Here is a 27,332-nt window from a genome sequence, read left to right as displayed (position 1 = left end):
ACTTTGTTCCTGGAAATTGCGTTTAGTTTAAGCACAGATAGAGTATAGGTGAAACTTGATAGTAGTTGTAGCTAGTTGAGTGTGTTTTGTGAAAGTGTTTCAAGAGGGACCATAAATTGGAGCTCAGACAAGCAATTGTCATGACAATAACGATAGATATAGCATAGACACACTCGCAACGTCTCTTCCATGGGAAAGAGGCTGCAAGAAAAAAAAAACTGCATCACGTACTAGGTTTTGAAGAAAGTTTTGAACTCCTGCCCTAATTTGGCAAGAGTACTCCATTTTAGGATGTACTTAGCTTATATATATATATATATATATATATATATATATATATATATATATATATATATAAACGCCAAGTACATCCTATACATCACATACATATATGTATATATATGTATATATATATGTATATATGTATATGTATGTGCATTGTTGTGTGCACATAGGTATATTTATATGTATAAAAAAAAGGAGAGCGGCCACCTAAAACCACTAACCTAGTTCTAAAACAGATCCTTTGTTTGATAAAATGCATGCCCATTGGCTGGTAGGAAGGGGCGCGGTGGATACTAGAAAGCTGATTGGCCGACTAGAAATCCTCAACATATATAAAAACAAGAAGCAACGACAGAATTCGCGCATAAGCCTGACGAATCCTATAGTTGGATGAAACGCAGAATATTCAGTGTAGCTTAATCGCCATATATATTTTATAAATTACTATATATATATATATATATATATATATATATATATATATATATATATATATATATATAAGGATTGCATCGGTATTAGTACAATTATTGAAGAGGTATTATGATTCACCCATTTTCCAGCGATGTTGCCGACAAATTTGATGTATGTGTTCTATTTCAGATCAGGAGTGAACATCAATTCTAGAAGCTTGTCAATACATCGTTCTTCCCCAATAAGAGAGCTATTCATTTCAATTATAGCCCGATGAGGATCAGAAAGATTATGACGAACATAGATAATATTGATTAAAGCCGCATTAAAATTAATCAGCCACATTTTCCCACGTACTCAAATCAAAAGAGAGAATCTGAAAGATATTGGTCATTGCCGACCTTTGAAAGGTTGCCATACATTGAGGTGTCATCAGCATAAATGTATACGGATGTCCAAGGAATGTTATTTGAGTGATCATTGACGATGATCAGCAAGAGGGTTGGACCCAGGATAGAACACTGAGGGATACCACCGTGGATACTTAGAGCTTTTTGTCTATGCCTATCGACGACTACTCTTATAAGCCGATCAGAGAGAAAAGATTTTATGATTGAAAAGGAATTTCCTGCTATTATGTAGCTGGCAATCCTGTGAAGTAAACTTATTTGCCATACCCTATTACAAACCTTTGATATATCAAGAGCTATTGCTTTAGAAATTAAGCCTTCATTGAGAAATTCATTAATTCTATGTGATATTACAGTGAGGAGATCGGCTGTAAATCTAGCAGAACTGAAACCATATTGCACATCACTAAGTTGGTTGTTTTTACTGAACTGAGATACCGCTCCAGAAGATATCTCACTACTAATGCAATTCTCTATCTGTATAAAAGCCAAGTACATCCAAGGATGGAGTACTGCTGCCACATCTGGGTTGAAACTCCTAAAAACAGCCTATCCTGCCTTGACAGAGTACAAAATAGACTTCGTGGGTTAGTGGGGCATACCCTTTTCTCTTCCTTGCAACCTCTCTCCCACAGAAGAGACGTTATCAAATCTCCAATTCTACCTATTACTGCGATTCTATCCCACTGATTATTGTACATGCAATAACTCATCACCAAGTAATTCCACAGCCTTGATAAATTGCGGCCCCCATGTACAAAAAACAAAAACAAAAAATGTATTTTTAATCTTTATTTTGAGTCACTACTAGTCAAGGCCCGAAGGCTGACGATATGGGTTAAGGAATGTCAGCTATTTGTACAGTAATCACCTATGTTGAAAATTTGGCAGAATTTGCTTATTTAATTTTTTTGACAACCTCGATATTTATTAGAGATTCCAGCAAGTTACTTATGACACACAATGATTTGTCTGTAGTGAGAAGATAATTGATTGGATTTTTTAAATACGGGCACACTGATGAAGTTTACCAGTGTGTTAAGAAGCATTTTTTCTTAAGGCAACATTTACGTAGTTGTGTTACTGGAACATTTACGTAGTTGCTTTACTGGATAAGCTTGGCAACATCACGCACATATATTTGTATGTCGCATAGCGCGTTTTTAGTCACAGGAGGAAATATAGGGATCATACGAAACTCTCGCATTCTTTATTACTTTTTACAGTGGATGCTGGCATTGCTAATTGTAGCTGTTGTTTCATTATATCTATTTCCTTGAGTAATGAAAATAGTGGTTTCTGTGCGCAATGGCAGCGACATATTCTCGAATAAACCAAGGTTGGTTGTTAGGTTTTGCTAGAATTTATTGAGGTTATAAGTAGTACTATGAGAAGATAATATGATTTATACTATTTTAACTGCCGAGTATATATCAATCAATACCTTATATATGTTTTAGATAGAGTGTTGTGGTTCTTGATTGAGTAACTGTGTTTAACTGTGTCGGATATATACAAGAGAGTCAAAACAATGATAAGAATATTCTCTTGTCATAGCCCTAGTTATAAGTCGGTATATACTGACAATTAATCATTCTTTCATATTTCGTACTATAGAAGACACGTTATTTTTAAACTTGGAACGCAGAGGTACATCTGATATAAATGTTCGGAAGTAATCCCAGTCACCCATAGAGTATCGATATACAGTACGATGGACAGGTGCAGCTGAGGTTTTATTTTATTTCGTTTTTAGCTTAATCGAGAGAACCGAATGATTTGAAAATCCCAATTGACACAGAACGGAAGATGGGCACAGTTGTGGGAAATTCGTAAAAAAAAGGTCTAGAAAACTTGCATACTGTATGTCAGTGTTAAATCACCTTAGCGCCGATTTGCCGTAAAATATGCAACGCAAACCCTATACTGCGTTGTAATATTAAATAAACACTTACGTTATGACATGACATAAACAGTACACGTGTATTATTGCGTTTTGGGTTTGAATATGTCTAGAAGGTGTTGACATGTAGATAGGTAGACATTGATTTTGTCTTTATTTTGTTTATTGAACTGGTTTTCAAATGTACTTTTTTTCTTAGTCAGACAGTCTAATTTGAGTTTGATGGGTAATCTAGTTTGTACCATTTCTTTCTAGTTTAGATAATATTTGCATAGGAATAAGGTAGAACCCCATAATTATTTCTAATTCCTGCATTAAAACGCATTACTATTTTAGTTTAATTTTTTTTAATTATCAAGAGAAAATAAAATAAAGTCAAATAGAATAAAATAAAACGTCGTATTTGCTGTTTGTCTTACAAGGAGAACAAAATTAATGACGTTACCTGTTAATGTATTCCAAACAGACAAGGGCAAAATGCTTGGTATATCAGAATCAATAGCTATCGCTTTTACGAATAGCTAAAGAGAAGAGAGAAAATAAACCGACATTGAAGCAAAAGGAAGTTATAATGTTATTATAAATACTTTAGAGAGAGAGAGAAAGAGAGAGAGAGAGAGAGAGAGAGAGAGAGAATGACGAAAAAATTCGTCAAAGAAATAAGAAAAAAAATCAAGGAAAATAATGAAGTTCGGCAAATGGCAGCGTTATTATAGATTAAAGCACCGTCCAGAGTTTGACCCTATTAGGCACTGTTTATACTCTTTATTGGATGGCATTCGCGTTCTTCCTGCACGCTGTTAATGCAGGCTTCATCAGTTGAAAAGAAACGACTGAATTTACCACCCCATCCCTCATTGCCCAAGCCCCATGTGACCCGGGCGCCCGGGGCCAATCTCTGATGGTCTCTTTTATAAACGATTCTTCAAAAAGGCCGCTCGCCACGGAGTCAAAATTCGCCATACCATGGGGCATTGATCTGCTTCGCTGTGCTGTGCAGATCCTGTACGTCATTAGTTGACTTAGATTAGGCGGAGTGTTTGAAAGTTGAATAAGGGCTGGGAAGGTAGATGGGCGTATAAGGGAAGTGGGAAGAGAAAGTAAAGAAAGCGGGGGAAGGACAGGAATCTGGATGGACAAAGAGGTGGTCAATAAAAAAATGAAAGCGGGAATAGGTGTGGTGTGGTGGGGGATAAATGCTGAGCAAAGGATGGACAGTAAAAAAGGGGGGGGAGACGACAACACAACGGAAAGAACAAAAATGAATGATTTAAAAAGAAGGAAAGAAAAAACGCTCTGGAGAAAAAAGAAAACTAAAGAAATGATAAATAACGGTGAAAATTGGAGACGGCTTTAAAGTATCAGTGGAAAGGAAAATAGGGTATGTTATAAGAAAAAAATGAGTGAGAAATGGATAGCGAGGATGTACACAAACACACACACACACATATATATATATATATATATATATATATATATATATATATATATATTCATGGAGCAATGATTCTGGCAGAGCGGGAAGGGTTGCTGTTTTCTGGAAAAGTATCCATTTCATCTAACACTTATCGTTGGTAAGTCATGGATCTTGAAAAAATATTTTTAACTATTTAGATCAAGTGGTTTCATGCCTTGTCTGGACTTATGTTCATTAATATATACATATATATATATATATATATATATATATATATATATATATACGTACGTACGTATATTTAGAATGCGATGATTCAAGGACAAAATAAGAGGAGACACAGCAGCAAAAAATAAACTCAACACTCCTTTCCTGCTCTCCTTAAATTAAAACGCGAGGTTCAGATATGTAGGCTGATGTTTTTCAGCATTTAAATGTGATTTTGTATATGATTAGGACATTGTAATGTTTCCTATGTGTTTATATTTGAACTGACGTATATGATCTTGATAAAAACTGTTTTTTCAACCTAATCCTCATTTGTGACCGATTTTCCTTTCATTTTGAAAGAAAAGGCCCTAATATGTTTCTCCTTTATATAAAAAAGCCCCTTAAACTTTAAATAATTTCTTTTTTTTAATGTGTAAAAAAATTTATTTAAATATTTAGAAATTATTATTTTCAAAATGCTTATATATCATTATGTTACGCTGGTTTTAATTTCGTAATTAAAGTATATTTTAAGATCTCATTTTTAACATTTTTTGGGGTGGGGGACGAACTTAATGATGTCTATTCATTTAAACACGTGATCAATTGATTAAGAATATCATACAGACCCAAGAAACACACACCCACGAGACGTTATCATACAATTTTATCAATCGAGGGATTTACAATCACAAGTTAGGTATAGTTTATTTGTTTATGTTTCATGACCGTGCGAATTTATGTGTGTGTGTGTGTGTGTGCGGCATAATCACGTTGACACACTGGTTCTCGTCAGATCACCGAAGTTAAGCAACGTTGAGCCTGGCTAATACCAGATGGGTGACCATTTGGGAATTCTAGGCGCTGTATGTGCTCTCCGTTTATCTCGGCATTTGTTTCCAGTCGTCTTGTACCTCAACTTGCCACTGGTATGCAACAATGTTGACTCAGGCGTGGTTGGAGATGGCGCAACTCTTGTCACACAAATTTCACGCGCAGGCACCCTTACAGTGGGTATCCATAGTCTGTCAAGACTGAAGGAAGTCTTACTGTGTGTGTGTGTGTGTGTGTGTGTGTGTGTGTGTACGACCGTGAGTGGCGCGGATGTGTGCAAGAGAGGGCGAAAGAGAGCGAGAGGGAAAGGGAGAGGGATCGAGAAAGACTTTAAAGAGGAAAACTATATTATAGTTTCCATCTCTTAATTCTTTCGTGTTTTTTTTTTTTCTCTAGGGTTCTCTAGCAAAATAAATTTAGTTTATATATAAATACAGGTGACATATTAATTTACTGCCTATCAACCCTGTTTAGCTTCGTATTATTTGGATTCTTTGGACAACTGTTCCCATCATGATTGCCATTTTCACAACATTTCGCTCGATATCACCCCCGACTCTTTTCATGTGTGTCTTGTCCAACTAAAGAATTTTTCGGTTGTATTTGGGAATTTAGACGGAATTCAGAACGGAAACCTTTATTTACTTCACGGGGGTAGCATGCTCTTGTTCCGTCGACCATGGCTGGATTGATGTTCTAAGTAAATCGGAATTGAATTTTTCGGTCAGTCTCATTGAGGAATTAATCTTCAAGAGAATATCATTTTCACAATTGAGTTTTCCAATTGCTCTAACCATTGTACAACGAGTCCTTCCTTGCTGTTCAGCTAATTTTCAGAGGAGAGAGTATTTTGAAAGACTTAAAAACCTTTCAAAAAGGAAAATATAATTTTTAAATATCCATGTACCTAATTCAAAATTATTAATCGTTCGTCTATAGAGATTATTAGTGACTATAGTGAATTTTAATAGATTTTAAAGCATATGTTAGATATGTAGTTAAAATATGTAACGATAGAAATCGTAAATTATTATTTTCTAATAGTCTTTAATTTCCGTCGGAAATTTTAACAATATATCGAAGTAAAATTATACGAGAGATATGACAATTTGAAGTATCAATCAATGATTCGCACATCTGTGCTTCTTTATTTTTAATACACGGAAACCCCGACCACTTTTCTTGCATGTTCAGGCAATTCGCTTTAATCTATTTTACTTTAATCTATTAGTTATAAAAATTAGATATTTTCATTTTATTATTTGTTGTAGATCCTTATGTTTCGCTTCATCACTCAAGTATGTAGTTTATTTTGTCCCAATCACACGTTTCACGCGTAATATTATATATTCAATTATTATTCAACAATTAAGCTCTACTGCCTGCAGCTATATTGCTTTGTTCAAGGACTAAAATATTTAATGCTATCAAATATAATACTTGTTCTATTTAGATCAAAATCCATTACGTGATTCAGATTCTAGAAGCAGTAATATATAATAACTCCGAATAATATCTAATGCGAATCCGAAATATTTGAATTTTGAAATGAGAGTCTGTGTCTATATTATATATGTAAAATTATGTACAATACCAGAAAGATACTCAACCTTGTAGCATATTAATAACTGGTGTGTTAAAACTACTCCAAATTCAGAATCATCTGAATTTGTAACAACGGTTTCTATCGTCTTTTTAATGTCTTTGTATAAAACTAAATTAAACTAAACATAGGTTACATGAAAAACTCATAACCTATACTAATTGTGTTCCAAAATTCATAATTATTATTTGTATTATGGATTTGAATTTTTAAAAAGATCATAAAGTGTACGGTATGAGTGAGAGTGCATTGAGCTACGTAGGTAATCGGAGAATCTCGCCCAATATCATGAAATTCTTAACCCCTCGCCTGTAATGCATCGTTTAATGCTCTGGTATAAAGCGACATCTGCAAAGAAAGTCAATATTTATTTTCATAAAAATCGCACGTCGAAATTAGAATATTTGCAAATTATCGACATTGGATTCACATGTTGGTTTAATACGACACTCCTCTTTGCTATCTTCGTCTTACATTCTTGTTTGAAAGTGATTTTATCTACCATTTAAGTTTACCATGACATAGCAGGATGGGATGGTAAGAAAGCAAAAATAGTATTTTCGGCAGCGGAATGGCTGAGGCACGAAAGATAATTAAAGAGGGGTGTTTAAAATAGATTTAAAGCGTTATCATCCCGTGTGTATACATTTCGTCGATAATGGCGGCATGTTGCAAGTTATAAATAACTTAGCTTAATGTATATTTTTGTGTTTAAAATAAAAAAAAATAATATTTAAACCTTATAAATTTAAATTTTAAACAGATTAAAAATATAACTTACATTTATAAGGTTTTAAAAAATTAAAACATATTTACTGTTTATAATTTGGAACTTAAAATTCATACTTTTTATATTTGCTTAAAATTCATGCTTTATATTTGCTAAAAATTCATGCTTTATATTTGCTTAAAATTCATACTTTATATTTGCTTAAAATTCATACTTTATATTTGCTTAAAATTCATACTTTATATTTGCTTAAAATGCATACTTTTTATATTTGCTTAAAATGCATACTTTTTATATTTGCTTAAAATGCATACTTTTTATATTTGCTTAAAATTCATACTTTATACTTGCTTAAAATGCATACTTTTTATATTTGCTTAAAATTCATACTTTTTATATTTGCTTAAAATTCATACTTTTTATATTTGCTTAACAGGCATACTTTTTATATTTGCTTAAATGCATATTTTATATTTGCTTAAAATGCATCCTTTTTATATTTGCATAAAATGCATCCTTTTTATATTTGCTTAAAATTCATACTTTATATTTGCTATCAGTTTAAAAATAATAACATGCGTTAAATGTCACACTGAATATACGTCTATGATGTCGCTGGTTTATTCTTATTTGACTGGACTAAAGTTTAGGAGAGCTAGAGAAAGGTACACGAGAATAGGCTATTAAAGACTTCCTTGAGTAGATAAGTAACATCTTTTAGATATAAATTACCGTGTTGATGTCACTTATAGCAATATTATTTAAGTGGCACAAGAACAATTGTGTGGGGCACTCGGTGAGAGCTCGATTTATTACAGTAGTTCAAGTTAAGCTAATCTTGATTGTTCTACCAGAAGTTTAATGTGATAACATTACTTGCTGTTAAAGAGACATTGATTACGGGTTGCTTTTTCGTGTAGTTATTTTTAACTTGTGAGTCAGATTTGTTCACGTCAATAAAGATTGTGTGTGTATGTGTGTGCGTGCCAAGAAGTCCATGGATATTACAGGCGTAAGGAGACTCTAATACTAATAAACAAAGGCAATAAATACAACTAGATCGATATTTATCACAATCATGACGCATATATATATATATATATATATATATATATATATATATATATATATATATATATATATATATGTGAGAGACACTCACCTGTTTGGTGTTCGTAAACAACTTTCAGTCCGTTAAGCGTAGAAAAGTAAATTCAGTGTTAAAAAAAAGAAAAAAAAAAACGATCCCATACGTTTTCAGGTTTTTTCATAGACGGATCAACATTATAGATTAGTTTGATCTTCTTTCGATAACTTCGCCGGCGGAGTTACAGTGGGAGCAAAAGCATCGATAAACGATCAAATTAAGTATAGTGATTTTAATGCGAAAATGTTTTTTATACATTAAAACACATCATTATAACCAGCTATACACATACACACACACACACACACACACATAAATACTAGCTGGACACTAGGACTTCCCCGTCGTACAACACTCTTAAACATTATATTTTAATTTATACACATTGCGTATCTATTATAGTAGGCACCGCCAAAACTGGGGGTGGGGGCAGGTAAGTACTTTTTGACGGACCGTCTTTTTAAAAATCTACCAAAAATTAGGTAATTATCCGATCAATACGAAATTTTCAGCGATTATTAAGAGAAGAATGAACTTTATAACAGTGTACTTATTTTTCATAAACGATATTTATATATATATATATATTGCTTACAAAACCCCCTTTGTTTTGAGGGGGTACAAATATGCTTAAAATAATCATCTGAAACTGAACACAACATATTGTGTTGTTTTAAGGGACAGAATTATAGATTAAAAAAAAATTGTTTGCATACCTTATTTTGACGTCTGAATATCAGCACTTCGATTGTGTTTAATTATCCCGCTTTTGAGTTTTGAAGTGTGAAATTTGGTGAATATGTTAAGTAAAATAATTAATTTAAGTTAACCAAACAAAAAAAAAATATTTATACGAAAAAAGCCATTTTAAAATCTTTGATAAATAAAATAACAATTTTTTTTAGCGAGCCGAATAATGCATGACCATTATTAAACAGGGCATGCTTTGAAGAATCGATACAAAAAAAATCGATAAATATTGTGCCCTTTGTGTTAAAAATAGCATCATTTTTTCGATCCCGTTTGAAAACGTTTGCCGCCTTTCGACTACGGTGAACCAAACGCGCTGAAATATTTTTTTTTATTCTGCTTTAAATTGCCCCCCCCCCATTTTGGGGAGCCTGCCCCCACACACATACACATTAAAAACCAAACCCATACAAATGGTCACCAATCTGGTACTAGCCAGCCTCAGCCTTAATAATACATTGAAATTTTCGTCACTGAAAAATAAGTTTTTTTTTGGCCTGTTTGGTCTTCCATAGTTTGCTTTTTATCAAATACAAACGTAAACATTGTCGATCTAGACTCTAGATCGACGCGAAGTAACTGGTTGTCTATATGAATAAGTGGAATTATTTGAAACCCAGGTACTTATATTATAATATTTTTGCATATTCTCATAGAAAATCATCCTAAATCTTAGTTAGACACCAAATAAATTAATTATTTCAAAAACCTTTTTTTTAAATTTATATTTATGCACGTTTTTTGTGCAAGACAAAAAATGTCAATTGTTAACTTTTTGGGAAAATTTAACATTTCAAGTTTAATTAAAAATATTAGAAAAAGTTTTACATTATTCTGTTTTCTATATGATAAAATTCAGGGTTTTATCTTTCTGGAAAAAAAAAGTTACTCACAAATAATGGATCTTAATAAATGTAATTTCGTTTAAAAAAAAAACAACTTGATTTTTCGGCCATTTTTGGCGGTGCCTATATTATAGTATTAATACTATTGAACATTATATATTACGAGGAATAACTTATCCGGTTGATTAAGTCGCAAAAATAAATAAATGAATAAAAATAATGTCGTTTAATAAATTCCGTCTATATTTGGGGTTGACGATCTTAAAATTAGTTTTTCTTTCTTCTCTAATAAATACAAAAGAAAAATATTTGCAGACGGATATTTTACATTACACCGTTAAGGTTATCGCGGTGAAAAGTAAAATATTCCCCTGTAAAAAGATTTTTATATATAAAAAAAGAAAGATTACTTTTAAGATGGGATCGTTTTTTTTATTTTCGATAGTTATCCGGCGAATTTGTGTTGAAAACATATCTACGGACATTGCAAGAAATATAAATTAGCATTGTGAGAAATGTGCAAAAGATGGGTTCCGAAACGGCTGAGCCTATGAGGAAAGAAACACATACACAAAGGGATTTTTATATAATAGTGTATATATATATATATATATATATATATATATATATATATATAGTACCCATTTTTTTATTTGCACATCTTTACTTACACGCATATACCCATCACGCATATTTTCTATGAAAATTCTAATTATTTCTCTTTATGTAAAATTTCAAGTTATAACTACTTTTAAACGTTCAATTTGTTGTCAAATCTCTGGGCTGATGAATATGCTATATTCCGATATGTTAGCAACAATCGTACATAGATTAGGTGTTGATATTGACTATTGGAACCGTGGTATGATTTTCCATGAATTGTATTACATCATACGTGTATGTACATGTATATATTTTATGTATGCTTATATATTGTATACATATGCAAATAAATGTGTATAAATATGTACTTCTATAAATATATATAAGTGCATAAATACATGCTTGTATATTTTTAAGAACATAAAAGTTAACTGGTTTCATTCAATAATTACAAGAAACCTTCTCTACCACCTATAGCAATGGCCAACGACTCTTTATCTGAGAGTACGTCTTTCAAGCTCCTTGGCCTAACGTTCACAGGAAACATGAGTTGGTACAATTACATCGAGGGCATTGCCAGGGCCGCTGCAAGGAAGGTGGGCTCTCTCTACCGTGCTAGAAAACTATTAACACCCAAAAGTATCCTGCACCTCTATAAGACAACCATTCGCCGATGTATGGAGTATTGCTGTCATATTTGGGCTGGTGCATCGGCTACTAGTCTCTCGCTCTTTGACAGGGTTCAAAAGAGAGTCGCTATTCTGATAGGCCCTAAACTGGCATCTAAGCTTCAGCCTCTGTCCCATCGACGAAACGTTGTATCCCTCTGCCTGTTCTACAAGTATTTTAATGGTGAATGCTCTAATGAACTGCAAACACTTGTGCCCCCACGACGTGAACACCCTCGACAGACCCGACAAGCTGCAAAATCCCACTCCCACACTGTAGAGATCCCTAGATGTAAAAGATCTTTCTACTCCGGTAGTTTCTTTCCCAGAACCGCTAGACTTCTGAATTCCATTCTAGGTCACTGCTTTCCCAACTGTACTGACATGCAGAAGTTCAAGTGCAACGGGAACCAAGATCTTGCTGCCCAAATCCCTACATAGTACCCCAGTAGTTGTTTCCCTTGATAGTAGCCCCCTACACCAAAGTGGCAATGTGCCTTGTTTGGGGTGAAAATGTAATTTAAAAAAAGAAAAAAGTTAACTATGAACGCGCACCTCTTGCTGATTTGCAATCATGGGAATGGTAGACCAATCGTTACAAGCTATACCACAAACGATGTAGTTAAGGATTCGATTTTCGCCTAGAAATGCTATACTAATGCTTTCTAGTTAGAATGTTATCTATGGACGGGGATTATTTATGTACGTACAATTTGTAGCATGTGTGTGTGGGTGGGTAGTTGTCAACAGTGTCGACGTAATGCAAATACTCGTGTACAAAGTAGGAAATTCTAAACCACTTTTTAAGTGAATTTCAACACGAACACGATGGTCCTAAGTCGCTACCATCACTAATAAAAAACAATAACAATATTAACTTTATATAATTACTAGCATTTCAGCCCGGCGTTGCCCGGGTGTTTGGATGTGTATGTTGAGCAACAAAAAAAATGGTAATAGGAAGGCAGGCTCGAACCCGTACCGCAAAGGAGGAAAAGAACGGGGTAACACCTAACGTTTATGCTGTTACGACCATCACCAAACCGGAAGCGACATTTTTTTTTCAATTTAAGGCTAGACAATCTAAACGAGAGGATAACTTAAAAAAATATCGGCGAAAAAAGTGGCCCACCCCCTGTAGAAAAGTGCCTAATTGAAGGGGAAGATATTCATGTTTTTAGCCAATTTTTCGATATTTGTCGTATGAAAGGTCGAACTTTGAAACGATTCTGATCTTGGTAAAATCCGTCGCCTCTATTTAATGTTTAAGGCAGATATGCAAACAGACATACATACATAAATTTATATATTGGTAACTAAAAATTTTTTGACTCAAACTGATAAAAAAAATTGCCTTAACTCCGAATACCCTTTATGTAAAATTTCAAATATTTAGACCAGAAATTATCTGAGTAATTTTGAAGAGACCACAGAGGTCATTTTTTAACCTTTGATCCCTATTATGATCCCTTAAAATTTATGGTTTCGGGCTCAAATCAATTTATTAAGTTAGATCCATGCCCAAGGAACCTATATCTAAAATTGCAAGTGCGTAGACCCAAAATGGTCGGAGGAGTTTGATAGAGTTTTCAAAGGTCAAATCGTTGAACTTTGACCCCTTTATCGCCAAATTTCTGGCCAAAAAACGATCACATCGATTTTCCCAAATCTCAGTACCCTGTATATCAAATTTCTAGTCTATATATTTTGACAGAGTTATTGCGTAGGGAAATGTACACAAACACACACACCCAAACACACATGTTCACTTTTATATATTTAGAGATAGATAGATTTGTTTAACAAACATATATACGTATGCATAAATATATATGGAAACAATTTTGTGTTTACTATAAACTTTTTTCGCAAATATTTTGCAAGTATAAATCATGTAGACTATCTGCATGAATATAATTACAGGTAATAGTTAACTAAAGATGATTATCCCATTAAAAAACGTAAGCAACTAATAGGGAATTAATTGAAATGAATGTTTAAAAGAATATGCAAATTAGCTAGATCGTTTGCTAGTGAATACAATTTCACAAACGAGATATAAGAAAATTGTATTTTCTTTTTAAATAAATAGAAAAGAGGGTTTTTAATATGAATATCGATATACACAAAAGAAAACCGAATTTATAGGAGTATAGATATAGATGAATGTATATGTTTTTTTTTCTAAACGTAATTTATACAACCATTACCACCGATGTATTTTTTAATGAGGAGATAATTAAATTATATATTCATCCTTGTCACATACTATTTGACCAGGATGGGCATCAAGACAGTTCCTCACCCTTCCTATGATTCAGATTTTGCTTCCTATGTCTTTTGATTATTCCCTAAGTTTAAGAAATCTAGGAAATGACAAAGATTGGGACGCTCACACAAGAGAACTTCCATAGGGCCTTCCAGAAGTTATTCGAACGGTAAAATAAGTGCATTGCAATCGAAGATTATTTAAAAGTGGACTAGAGTGTCGCGTGTATACTACCAATAAAAGTGCTCATATGAGAAAAGTCTGGAAACTTATTGAACGAACTTCGTATTTTCATAGTTCACTTATATCATTTATTTCTTGTGTCAAAAACTCATTTCGCTTAGTGGAAGATGAACAACTATAACGTTATTGTTCTTTTTTATATTACATTTTTTAGTATTATTAAACATTAAATCAAACAGTTAAGTCACTTAAGATTCTCGCAATAAATGTTTACCCTTTATTTTTTGTGGGTGGTGGTGGTTAGAAGAAACATTTTGTGTTCCAAAACCAAGGATCGATGTCAGAAAACACAATGCTAAACAACTGTTTCAATAATGCTAAATAACTGGAAACGCATATCAAACGCGGCGAAATGTGCTGCGAATATGGACAGAATTGTCATTCAGATTCAAGGGAAACATAATTGGTTACTATTTTCAGTGATAATGATGCCTGAGAAACCTGCCAGTAAATAATTAATACGGTGTATATTTCAACTCTTGGTAACCCATGGTCAAGAAATTATCTCGCCAGTGTTCGTAATCGCTTTAAACTAGAAACGCTAATAAATTATTCGTATGAAATCATAGAATTACATCAGTAATTCCATTTTTCATATGTAATTATTTATTTAAGTTTTGTATTCCACAAATTAAAAATAAAATCAAGCAGCGTTTACTTTTTTTTACAGAGTGAATAGGTTTTTTTTCAAATTTACTCCAAGGAAAGGCATCTTAGAATAGAATCCATTCCAGGCTAGAAAAATTCTTGGTTTACGTAACTTTTCGTGATGGAATGGAAATACACACAAACACACACATATACATATACGTAGGGAGAAAAGAACAATAATTATATAATTATAATTATTAAGTCCCTTTTAGAATCTGGAAAGCATAAACTACGAAGCAGGCAGCGTTTGTGCAGCGTTCACGACTTCCTCTCGTTCGAACACTATAGATTGTCTAATGTTTGCGCTCGAATTGAGCGTTTATTAGTTCTTAACTTCTTTCATTCTCGTGGCAATTGTCTGCTGGCCCCAAGATAGATTCTTAGCAACTTGAGTAGATAGGTTGGAATCTTCCGACTGGCAGCAATTGTCATTCTACACTGATAATTGCGTCAGCATGAAACACTAGTGGCTAGATACAGAATATATATATATATATATATATATATATATATTGACGTTAATTATAGATTGAAGGAAGTCTCTCTTTAGTTTACTTAGACCCATTGTTATTCTTGTCTCCAGGAACACATTCTTTCTTCAAAGTTGTTTACTAACATAAAACAGGCCTCATCATTTATAGATATATTGCATTTTAACCATCTATTTGAAAACAAAGTATCACATGTATTCTTTACACTTGGACTTAGTTGCCGAACCACGCAACAGCAACGCAATCGGTAATGTACAACCAACGGACTGACTAGGCGATTCGTATCCAACAAGAAAAAGGACCCAGTAGTGCAAGCAGTGGAAGAAGTAGTTGCAGCAGCTTTGACAACAGCGACCGGGAGAAGCTGAGACGACAGGAAATAACAGTGTCTAAAGTCGACACAGTCGTTGTGCCCTCGGGGTGTTCAATGCAAACGTGAGTAAGAGACACAGGAAAGGAGAAAGGATGTTGAAGTGTCTGGTGAGTCCGTTCCGTACCAGGTGTAAGATTAATTTGTGAGAATGATGCTCCGTTGACAACCTAATTTTCAATTAAGACTAGTCCTGGGTCGAGACGTGGGATGTGTGACTGTCGGTTGGAATTACCTCCCTTAAGGTAAGTAGGTGGCGTCGCTGGCGAGTGGAGAGCGAAGGGCCGCTTTATGAGAGCGTATAGACGATAAAACGAATACATTTAAAGGAAAAAAAGAACAGATGGAAAGAAGAAAAAAAGGACGAGGAAAAGAGAAAGATAAGAATGGGACACAGTAATAAAGTAAGAAAGAGGGGGACATATTTAAGGCAAATAAAGAATGAGCGACAAGACGCAATGATAAAAAGAGCTGAAAGTTTCGAAAGCAATAAGAACAAAAAGAAATAGTTCATTCAAATTAAAGCAAAACAGTCACAAACAATAAGAAAACAAGGAATCGGTAATAAAAACGAAAAGAAAGAATAATAGTACAGAAATAAAAATAAAATGAAAAATAGAATTGAAAAAATGTTTATGAAGAACAGAGAAAATAAAGACCAGACAGAAAGAAATACAACAACAAATGAAACAAAATAAATAAATAAAAATAAAAAATAAAGTTTCAAATTCAAAGCCATCTTTATTTTCAGAAGCGTTTTAAGTGGGTAAGTAATCTGAACAAGTCTTAAACTTTAAAATTTTGCAGACGAAGAGTGAAGATATTTCTCGTGTGGGCACGAAAGATTATATGCAGAGATTCTAAAAAAAACAATATTTTTATCGAGCGATTCCCGTTTCTGATTGGTTGCTCGTAGTACGTGGCTTAATTTGATTGTTCAGTTTCTATTGCTAATGTTTTTGGTAGACCCTGCCACTTTTCTTTACTTGATTTTTATAAAACATATTGCAACAGAAATATCACGGGGAAATAAATGGAGAATAAAAGTAGATATGAAGTAAGCACATAAACAAATACAGTAAAAAGAAAACGGAACGAACATAAATGAAGGGTGCTATTTAGAACAGTAAGAAGCAAAAAAAAAAAAATAGTGGAGAAAAAAATTAGACTACATGGAATAAAAGAGAGGAACATTATAAGCGTAGTACGAAAGGAAATACGAATTACACACATAAAAGAAAACGGTCAGAAGTTACGAAGAATATTAAAAAAAATATAGGCATATATAGGGAAAAGAATCCAAAGAAAGAAAATACACGTTTGATAAACCAGCTGGGAATTTTAAGCCTCTGCCCCCAAAATCAATAGCAATTAGACCATTCCTGTAATTATCTGGCCCGTGTTGATTGCGGTGTTATGCTGTTCCTGTGCAGTTCTAAGAGGTCTATCTTTTCAGGCTTTGCGTACTCACTTTGATAAAAAGTTAGTTTATTGTTTATTGCCTAAGCGCCCTTACCGGGGAATGCTGACAGGGATGCCCAACCACGTTTTGCATGTCAAATAACCTCTTCTAGGAGGCGCTCTATTCTCAACCTCCACTTTCCGACCCAAGTGTTACAATTCTTGCAGTAGGAGAGAACTAAGTACCTTATGTATAAATCTGCACATAGATTAATTAATTGCGTTAAAAAGATGCTGAAAAAGACCTAGGGAGGGAGTTGAGTAGTTGGCACCGAAAAGAACACGTTGGATTATTACGACGTACAAATGCTGTTAATCTTTTTTTTATTATTATTAACAGTCCAGCCCGGCTTCGCGCGGGCGCTATGTACTGTTCCTAACTAATGTATATTTATTAAAAAGTTTACCTGCTATCCAGGTAACCTTCATCTAAAGTTTCCACTGTTTAGACCCAAAATTGGCGGAAGAGTTTGGTAGAGTTTGAGAAGGTTAACTCTTTAAACTTTGACCTCTTGGCAGCCAAATTTTCGCCCCAGAACTGTATGTATATATATATATATATATATATATATATATATATATATATATATGTATCCACTACGCACTTGAAATTTAGGGACAATTCTAGTATGAATGTTGTGATTATATATATATATATATATATATATATATATATATATATATATATATATATATATATATATATATTAGTAATATGTCGTAATAAATAGTTATAAGTGGTAGGATTATCCCACAACATTCATACTAGAATTGTTCGCAAATTTCAATTGCGTGTGGATAAAGTTCTTGGTTACATTCAGTTCTAAGTTAAACTCTTCTTGATGTTAAAGGTTCAATCCTCAGTGCGACTACCACTCGAAATTGATTGCTCAGGACACTTGCTCAGTCTTAGATGACAGAATAAGATAATGCTAACCCGATGGATAGATGCTGTGTTTGACCTGACGAACATTAATGACTTAGTATTGAGAATATTTACTTCATTATTTCTATTTTTTTTTTTATTTCGACGGAAGTAGTAGTGATTTAATTTCTCTTTCATTAATTATTGACTAGCGAGGTACCCGGCGTTGGTGTTTGGAGGTGTGTAGTGTAGTGGGGGTTAAGAACTTCTTAAAAAATGGGAAAAACACAAACAAAAAAGCAACCAACGAACGTAAAACTGCTTTAAAAAAATCGGAAAACAAACCGCCCCCCAAAAAAAAGGGAAGACGTTGTTCGGGTGTTTGAAGGTGCAAAGAATAAGCGAGTTAATAACCCTGTTTAAACTTTTTTTTTTTTTTTTAAATCGGAAAAAAGCAAAACAAATAAAACAGCGAACGGGCGCAAACTTCATTAAAACACTCGGATAAACAAAAACCAAAAAAAAAAGGAAAAAAAAACAACAAAAATACGAAAATAATGGTATACATAACCTCGTTTCAATATTAAATGTTTAAAAATCGAGAAGGATAGCATATCGGATAACTGGGATTGACCCTGAAAGCTTTAGATAATGACGCTGTCACTTAACCCACCGCGCTATAGACACGTGGATGAGAGTACGTCGGTTTTTATAAGATTTAAAACGAATTCAATGTACAACGTCTTTTGCGCATATTTACGCATGCGTAAAGCCATCGTGTTATGAAGGTTCCATTTTTTTCACCCCTCCTGGTAAAAAAGAGAGCCGTTAAGGATGAAGGAATGAATGTTTTTGCCCAATTTTTCGATATTTGTCATCGAAGATGTCGGGCTTTAAAAATGATACCGAACTCGTGAAAATCCGTCGCCTCTGTCGAAAGTTTTTCCGAGACATACAAACACACAAACACACACATTTTCGCTTTTATATATATAGATAATCAAAAACGTCTGAAAAATAAAATCAACATACGACAAACTGTTTTGGGATATAAACATACGCAATCTTGGTAACACAACAGAAAAATTTTCTATTCCACGTTTCATTTCATGCAATCGATTAATAGAAAGATACTTGCTGCAATCGTTGCCTTAAACGATATAGAATTTTTTGTCTAGAAAGCAGTCGCTTAAAGAGTAAGATTGTTTTATGCAAAAATCTTCACTTAATCACAAATGCGTAACACAGACATTGCTTAAACGATTCATGATAGGATTTTCATAAACATTCATATGATAAATTTCATAAACAGTCAAACAATGGCAATCGCCAAACACGAATTCCACGAAATAAAAAATAAAAACATAAATCTTACTAAACAGCAATAAATATTAATTAGTAATAAATGATCAATGGTAATAATAATTATTAATAAAAAATAGTAATAACAAATTGATAAAATGAAATAACAAATAATCCTATTAAGAAATAATGATAATTAATGCATGATAATAACATGAAGAATTAATAAATAACTAGCAGGACCTGTGGAAATTCCACAGGGGACTCATTCATATGTAATATATTGATAATGACATTCTGTAGATGTTCAGTGTAAATGAAGACGCTTTGATATTATTGTAACTTTATTCTTAAAACTGCAAAAGTATTTATCTAACCTAGCACGAACGCCCGGCAAAGCCCGGTTGTAAACTACGCTTGAATATGATATTTTTAATTCTTGCTGATTTCGTATATATTATTATAGAGTTAATGTTCTATCGATTTTTATATATTATGAAGTAAGGATTTCCAAATAAAAGAAATATATCCATATGACTTGGGCACATTAGCTAGAATCGAAACCGAAATAAAACATGAAAAGATTATATATATATATATATATATATATATATATATATATATATATATATATATATATATAACTTGAGTTCCTTCAGCCGAAACCGGAACTAAAACTTATGTAGAATTCTTGATAAAATTATTTATAAAATATATATTATATATGTGCCATCAGCCATAATCGAAACCGAAATCTGGGTGAATTTATGACAATGGGACTAAATAACAATTAACCGACCCGGATGATACAGAAAAAGCACACACAGACGCTAGCATATTAATGTATAGATTACAAGAACAGCAAAAACAACAAATATGAACATATTCACATATTGCGCATACAGCATCTAAGAAGCAAACCTTCTTTATATTCTAAATAATCGAGATCCTCGATGTCCACGTTTGATATATAAAAAAAGTAATTACTTTTTTGTGTTTGTAGATGTGAAAGACAAGTGTGCACAAAGTTATAATTGTATCGATTGTGTTGAGGTAAATCATTGAATACATTGACGTATACACATACCGACACAATTCAATCGATCTTTCCTATCAATACTTGTCGGAAAACTGGCACTGATTTCTGATTGGAATGATCGAAATAAAGCGATATCGGTTCAAAACATGTTCGGTTCATCTTTTTACTTTTATTTTCCGACTTATATTTTAACGAAACGACTGAGAACGAGCAAAAAAAAAAAAAAAAAACACACACACACACAAAAAAAAAAACAAGCCAAAATTAAAAACAAAAACGCATTTTATACTTGCGTATGTACTATTAAAGTAAAAGTTGAAAGAGGGTCACAATTCTGAAGCAACTTTTATAAATGTTAACGTTTTTAATCAACAAATTGCATTTGCTATAAATAAAATAGCTTTACGTGTTTGTTTAATTGCGTTGCGTTAAATAAGTTGGGTCGTCGTAGTAGCGTGAAACAGCATGAAAAGAGTTTTAAACAGATATAATACATATTGAAAAAAAAAACAAACAAGCTATTCGTATCCCCGTCTGACATCAATTGAAATGAATGGTTCTCGTCTTTGGGAGACGCCATGCTCTGACATGTTTCTGGGTCTGACCTTTACTCCTGATTTGAAATGGAACACGTTCATCAAATCCGGTTCCAAGTTTGCTGGAAAAATGATGCAACCAACCTATTACTCCAGTAGATATCTCATTGCAGATGTAATTCTCTACCTGTACAAGAGTCACGGACGTCCAAGGATTGGGTATCGTTGCCACACCTGGGAAGGAGCTGCTCCAAGAACCTTATCCAGCCTTGTAAGAGTTCCAAATAGACTTCGAAGCCTAGTGGGGGATATCCTTTTCTTTTACTTGCAACCTCTTTCCCACAGAACAGATGTTGCGAGCCTGTTTCTGTCTTATCCTCATTTTCATGACAAATGCTCGTCTGTACTCCAATCTATGAACCCCCCTCGCCAAACTTTCACGAAAAACACTCGTCTAGCTGAACTACTATCAATAATTTCCCACACTCCTTACCTGTGCCAAAGTCTAAACGTAAATTCTATGAACAAAGTTTATTTCTTAGAAATGTACACCTGTGGAACTCTTCTGTTTGCCTTCTTTACTGTTGACTACAATATGGTCGTCTACAAGTCCAACGTAAACAAGTTCTTGATGAGCCGTCCCCTTAAGTAATCAAATTTGCCAAATTTCCTCTAACGATTACCTGATATTGTCCACTGATTACTGCACACTCATTAACTCTTATCCTCGAATGGTCTCTGGGCCTTGATAAGTGTTGGCTCATGTGAAAAAAAATTGATAATTCGGACGACTCTTCTCATATTGAGTACATTTTTCACAATGTTTCGGTCGACCTTCTTCAGGTGTATCGTGTTGAACTCGTGAATCTGCACGAACTTTCGAACGGAACCCTTTATTTACTTCACGGGGATAGCATGGTCTTGGTCCGTCAGTTATGACTGAATAGAGGTCCTAAGTATTTTCGGTCGCCCACAGTGATAATCAAACGTTCACCTTCACGAGAATAGCATTTTACGATTGATATTTTCCAAGTACTCTAAATATTTTCGCATGCAGACATATATCAAGCTGCATACTACTTGCAACGATTGGGAACATAGCTGTTCTGTGTTCATTAGAGTTGCAGCTATGACAATACATTTTTCTCGGTGTCTACAATATGAACGTATTTTCCATGCGGGAAAGGCCCCGAAAGCAGGGGTACAGTTCTCAACATCTTTCATTCTATCTTCATAGGAAGTATAGTTGAGACAGTCCTCATCCAATGTTCATCTGCTTTGCAAATTCACATCTTATTACTCCAGATATTAAATCCGTGTTGGAGGTTTAAAGAGGCAAAAATTAGGTTTGAGTCTAGGTTTGTCTGTTTGTACGTTGATCGGTTTTCTGGCACTATTCTCGGAGTTTCTTTTAACAATGCTGATAACGTCGGGGATGTTATCCCTGAAATCTGCATCACTTTTCCCTTTATTTCTGACAGGAATCTTGTAAAAAAACATTTGTGATATGATTATCGCGCCTGCTCATAAGTCACAATTATACGAAGTCCTAAATTCCCACATTTCCTCCTGTGTTTTCATAAAGAAATGTTACAATCCGTCTAGGGGTTTGAGATTTTGCAACAGAAAATCCAACATTTCTTGGATAATTTCACATGTTACCTCCTCGTCCAAATGTTGGTCTACTAAACTCTTAATAACGATAAAGTAACGACATTCTGAGAGAGTACTATGTATGAGGACTGTCTTCCAAGGAACACCAGAAATATAATTCTTCTCTCTGACGTCATTGATGCTGCACAATATTCAAATTTGGTCCAAAAATCCGTGAACCATGTTTTATTGGTTTCGAAATATTTTTCATAAGAGTATGGTCTCTTCAGCTTTGTTTTGAAAGGATTCACTGAAAAGTAAGACTTGACTGTTGGAGTTAACTTTTAGGTGGTTTGCTATTTCTTTCCATCGAGGTTGCTGCTGGTTTCTCATTTAAGCTAGCCTTCTGCAGAAGACTTAAACGCTGAAACATACTTGAAGCAGACCGAAGTTTGCCTCAATCTCGCTAAGGATTCGGTATTCTACTTTGTAGCTAATTGCTCTTCCATGATAAAGGATACCCCTTCAAGTTCTTCCAACCAATCTTCTATTTTTCGCTTAAATAAAGAAAATACATCAATATATCCCCCTCCTCTTACTATAATCCTTGTAAGATAGTCTGTGCGTTTCTTTGAAGGGGGCTTTGATTAAGTTTGAGGACTTCCAGCGAGATAAAATCTTCCATGTCGTCAAATCAGACAAAAATCTACGGTTAATTAATTCCAGAGTGGAGACATTTTCGTTTCAATGTCAGAATTATCTTACTGACTAGATTGGAATAAAAGATGTTCCACGTCTTGCAACGAAATGGCGTCGTTGCTACAAAGTAATCTCGTAAACAACGTCGACATTTGCGCTGTAAACGTAACAAGCTGGTAACGTAGATGAATTTAATACACGTGGCTTCTGTCTGAAAATAGAAAAAGGCTTCCCACGAGATACAGAGTGCAGCACATCTAATACACCCAACTTCTCGTTCAGTGAGATTTGACGAGACTTAAGTGTCTATTTAATGCGCCAAATCCGGACATCCGGTTTCGGATAATAGAAAAACGTTTACAGTTTCGTCCACAGAGACTAGATTTATTTTACTTCTTCTCCAAGATCCGCCATCGATAAATTAAACCCTTCCCGGTTATCACATCATTGAATCTTGTTAAAATATTGAGGACTAGTATGACTAATTGGAAGTGCCTAACGAAGTGGTAATTTATTTTATACTATTTTCCTATTATTCTCACACTAGAATAACTATTCTTTCAAACTCAAAATAAACGAAATATAGAGTTCATACATTTCCCGACAATGCATAAACACAACTTGAAATAGACAAACATTGTAGATTTAAACTTTTTTACCTAATAAATAAGAATTTCAATCTCAATAATTTTCGATCAGGTTGATAATTTTGCCGACACAAATGTAAACACAATATAGAACCTGGTTTAGAAATAGCCTCGAAATATAATGAATTCGACCGAAAATAAAAATTAAAAAATATAGCGAGATTATGGATGAGATGTTTTGGGGGCAGAAGGCGACTTGTCTGATGAGATATTAGCACGTATATAGACATGTGAACGTATTTATCTCCGAACGAACAGACAGAAGAACATAAACAAAAACAACATACAAATGCGCGCACACGGATGCATTCGCAATTGAATGCTTTCACGAGAGAACTTGAATGCCTACTAGACACTATCTTTGACTATCTAAGGTCTATCTTACAAGGTTTTCGTCAGGACAATCTTGTATGCGGATACATTTCCCTACAAGTAAAGTGATTCAATATTCATAATCACATAATATTCATAGTCCAAATAAGATCTCAGTATGGCTAACCCATAGTGGTTACTACGCAAAATGGTGCATCTTCCTCAAGTGATGTGGCCTATAGTAACATCACTAAACTGTCTACTCTACCAGACTAGATGCTTTCTTATATTATTTAATTGGAATTCATTGAGATGAGTATTATTTATTAATATATTTATTGCGGACTATTATTCTTATCTTTCTCAATAATTGATGTGCATACAAATAGGAGATTTGGAGTTCCTATCCCATTGCGGTTACCACCTGAAGAAGGCTAGAGGAATAGTTCTCCGAAACGTCGTGAAACAACATCTAAGAAGGATGAGGATAATAGTCCTCAATAAATACATTAATAGACGTTTTCTTGTTCTGGAATTCGGTAATACCAAGAGACAATAATACTCTATGTATATCATATACATACCAAGTGTTAGCCTCTGATGGGGCCTTTGAGTTTTGAGAACTTCCACTGAAGTAAAATGAAATCAAACAAAAACATACAAATATGCACGCGCATTTATTTAAGAACTCTCGCCTTTCGTAATTTGCCCATATCTTCATTAGAGCTAATCCCATATGAATGCAGCAAGGTTTACAAGACGGCAAGAGCTATCCAAATACTATGTACATGGCGAACATTCAATAGATAATGAATTGGAGGTAGAAGATAAATAGAACATTAAAATTAAAAAGAAATAAAGTAGATAAAGGGGGTGAAAATGAGAAGCTGAGGAAATATAGAAAACGAAGCAGAAAATTCAAAAGCCAGAATAAAATGACGAACAAATGAACGAGCCATTATAACCGATCAACCAGTGATACCAAGCATACAAACTCCACAGTATGTTCTTAGATATGAAAATAGCCGCGTTTTAAATGAATGTTCCTGTTTAGAGCACAATTAAGCATCATACTTGCCATGTGCATTTAAAACTTTAATGCAAACCATTTTATATAAACATGACTTTATAATAATTAACGGTAGGTCCTGTACAGTGTAATGTAGCCTACACTATATTGTAAACTTAGTTACCGCGAGAGGCATATGAAGCGCCCTCCATGTGCATCGCGATGAGCCCCCAATCAGAGCAGACAATAAATCGAATTGATTGAAAAATTATCTCTTTCAGCGATTTCGATGGCAATAAAAATATACGAGTGTGAAGCATTCGTTAATCATGATTCATACCGGGCAGCATCGGATCACCTTGCTAGTAAAAGAAAAAATAATTCAAATACTTATAAAGTAGTAATCATTTGAAGAATTAAAAATAAGGACCAGCACAGCAAAAGAAACGTGTCAGGAAATAAATAAATTAATGAAAGTGACAAAAAGATAAGAAAACTAAGAGAATAACAACTTTCAAAGTTTACACGTAAGAATTAGTGTGGTCGAAACTTGCCGCAGACAGGGGTTAATGAGAGATGGATAGAGTTTATATTAATGTGAACGATCCGTGGATATTACCAGATGAGTTTGCTAGTTAAAAAGCGGCTTGATCGCCGATACGAAATACACGAAGAGAAAGAAAAACGATTACGGGAAGATTAATAATGTTGTTTGTGAATATGATTGTTTTGTGTTATTTAATCATGTTTTGACAAGACGTGAATGTAAAGGTCACACCGAGATTTGCCTGTGTGAGAACCGAGATAATGGAAAGCTTTGTTTACTGTCAAAAAATCGATTAATATGCATAGGTAGTTTGGCTAATTAACCAATCAAGGCAAATCTGAGTATCGCGCAGTGAACAGGGATTCGTTGGATATGAAAGACTAGCTCAAGCCTAACTCAACCTTTAATTTAAAAGGAAGTACAGAGCGAGAGAAAGTCAGTGTTGTTGTGATTTCGCCGTTACCATCCGCCACCACCCTGCGCGAAAAGTGCCCATTAACAACCGACCGATAAAATAGGTAAAAAAAGGCCCGTTTGAATTATTATCGAGAGACTGGCAGGGAAGAAAATATGGCATATATTTAAATTTTATTTCTCTTTTGTAGATAACTACATTATCCATAATAACCATTTTTTTGTAATTAGCATTATTTTAATATAACTTTAGAACAAAAACCAAAACTTGCGTCAGAGTCGATTATTCGCCGCTTGAGAACTTGTGGATAACTACAGATGAAGGATACCAAATGAAAGTAATATTTTTCAACGAACAGCCGGCAAAGAATAGATTATCGCCCGCCATCCGCCCTGCAGCGTCACATCAATCGTCATTGTAGAAGCGGCTCAAACTGGGCTATTGGACTTCTGCGGATGTTCGACACCTGGCCACCTAGGACTTGTGACCGGTGAACACCATGCTTCCTCCTGTTATATCATAGCTGGAGGAGGTCGGATCTTCGTCATGTTATATTAGTGAAACACACACACACACAAGGCATAGACATTGAACCTATCGCAATTTTCCGCTCTTCAATGTATTGAAATCTTACAAAAGTAGAGATAAACACACACACACACACACACACACACACAAAGAATTCTAAAAACAAGGAAATAAAATGGTAAATAATAAAATAAAAAAATTGAATTAATGAATAAATAAATAAATAAAGTCTCGAACACGGCCACAGCACGTAAAAATGACCCAGGAGTCCGGTTATTGATTATAAATGTGGGTTGGAGAAGGGAAACGGTTTCGCACGTTTGGTTATCAGTTGTTTCGGTATTGACAGGCACCGGCTGGAACGACCAAAGAGAGGGGGAGTAAGAAATCATCAGAGAGAGAGAGAGAGAGAGAGCAAAAAAGAGAGAGAAATTCGGGACAAAAAGATGAAGGCTACACAGCTAGACAATATGCGGAAGATGAGGCTTCTTCACGTTAATTGCATGTTCGCTGGCACGTGAAAATGTGAGAGCGAT

General features: G+C 34.1%; 1 protein-coding gene and 1 pseudogene across 2 annotated transcripts in view; one reads left to right on the top strand and one right to left on the bottom strand.

Annotated features, from left to right (window-relative positions):
• The window catches only part of LOC145259121 (nucleolar protein 4-like), a 1,685,616-nt gene that overhangs the window by 932,258 nt on the left and 726,026 nt on the right, over positions 1–27,332 (bottom strand). The gene's annotated exons all lie outside the window — the stretch shown is intronic.
• On the top strand, positions 5,396–5,512 carry LOC145263745 (5S ribosomal RNA; annotated as a pseudogene).

This window comes from Euprymna scolopes, chromosome 3 (genome assembly GCF_053919585.1).
Source record: "Euprymna scolopes isolate OS-2025 chromosome 3, ASM5391958v1, whole genome shotgun sequence".
Taxonomy (NCBI): domain Eukaryota; kingdom Metazoa; phylum Mollusca; class Cephalopoda; order Sepiida; family Sepiolidae; genus Euprymna; species Euprymna scolopes.
This window is presented reverse-complemented; position numbering and strand designations above follow the sequence as displayed.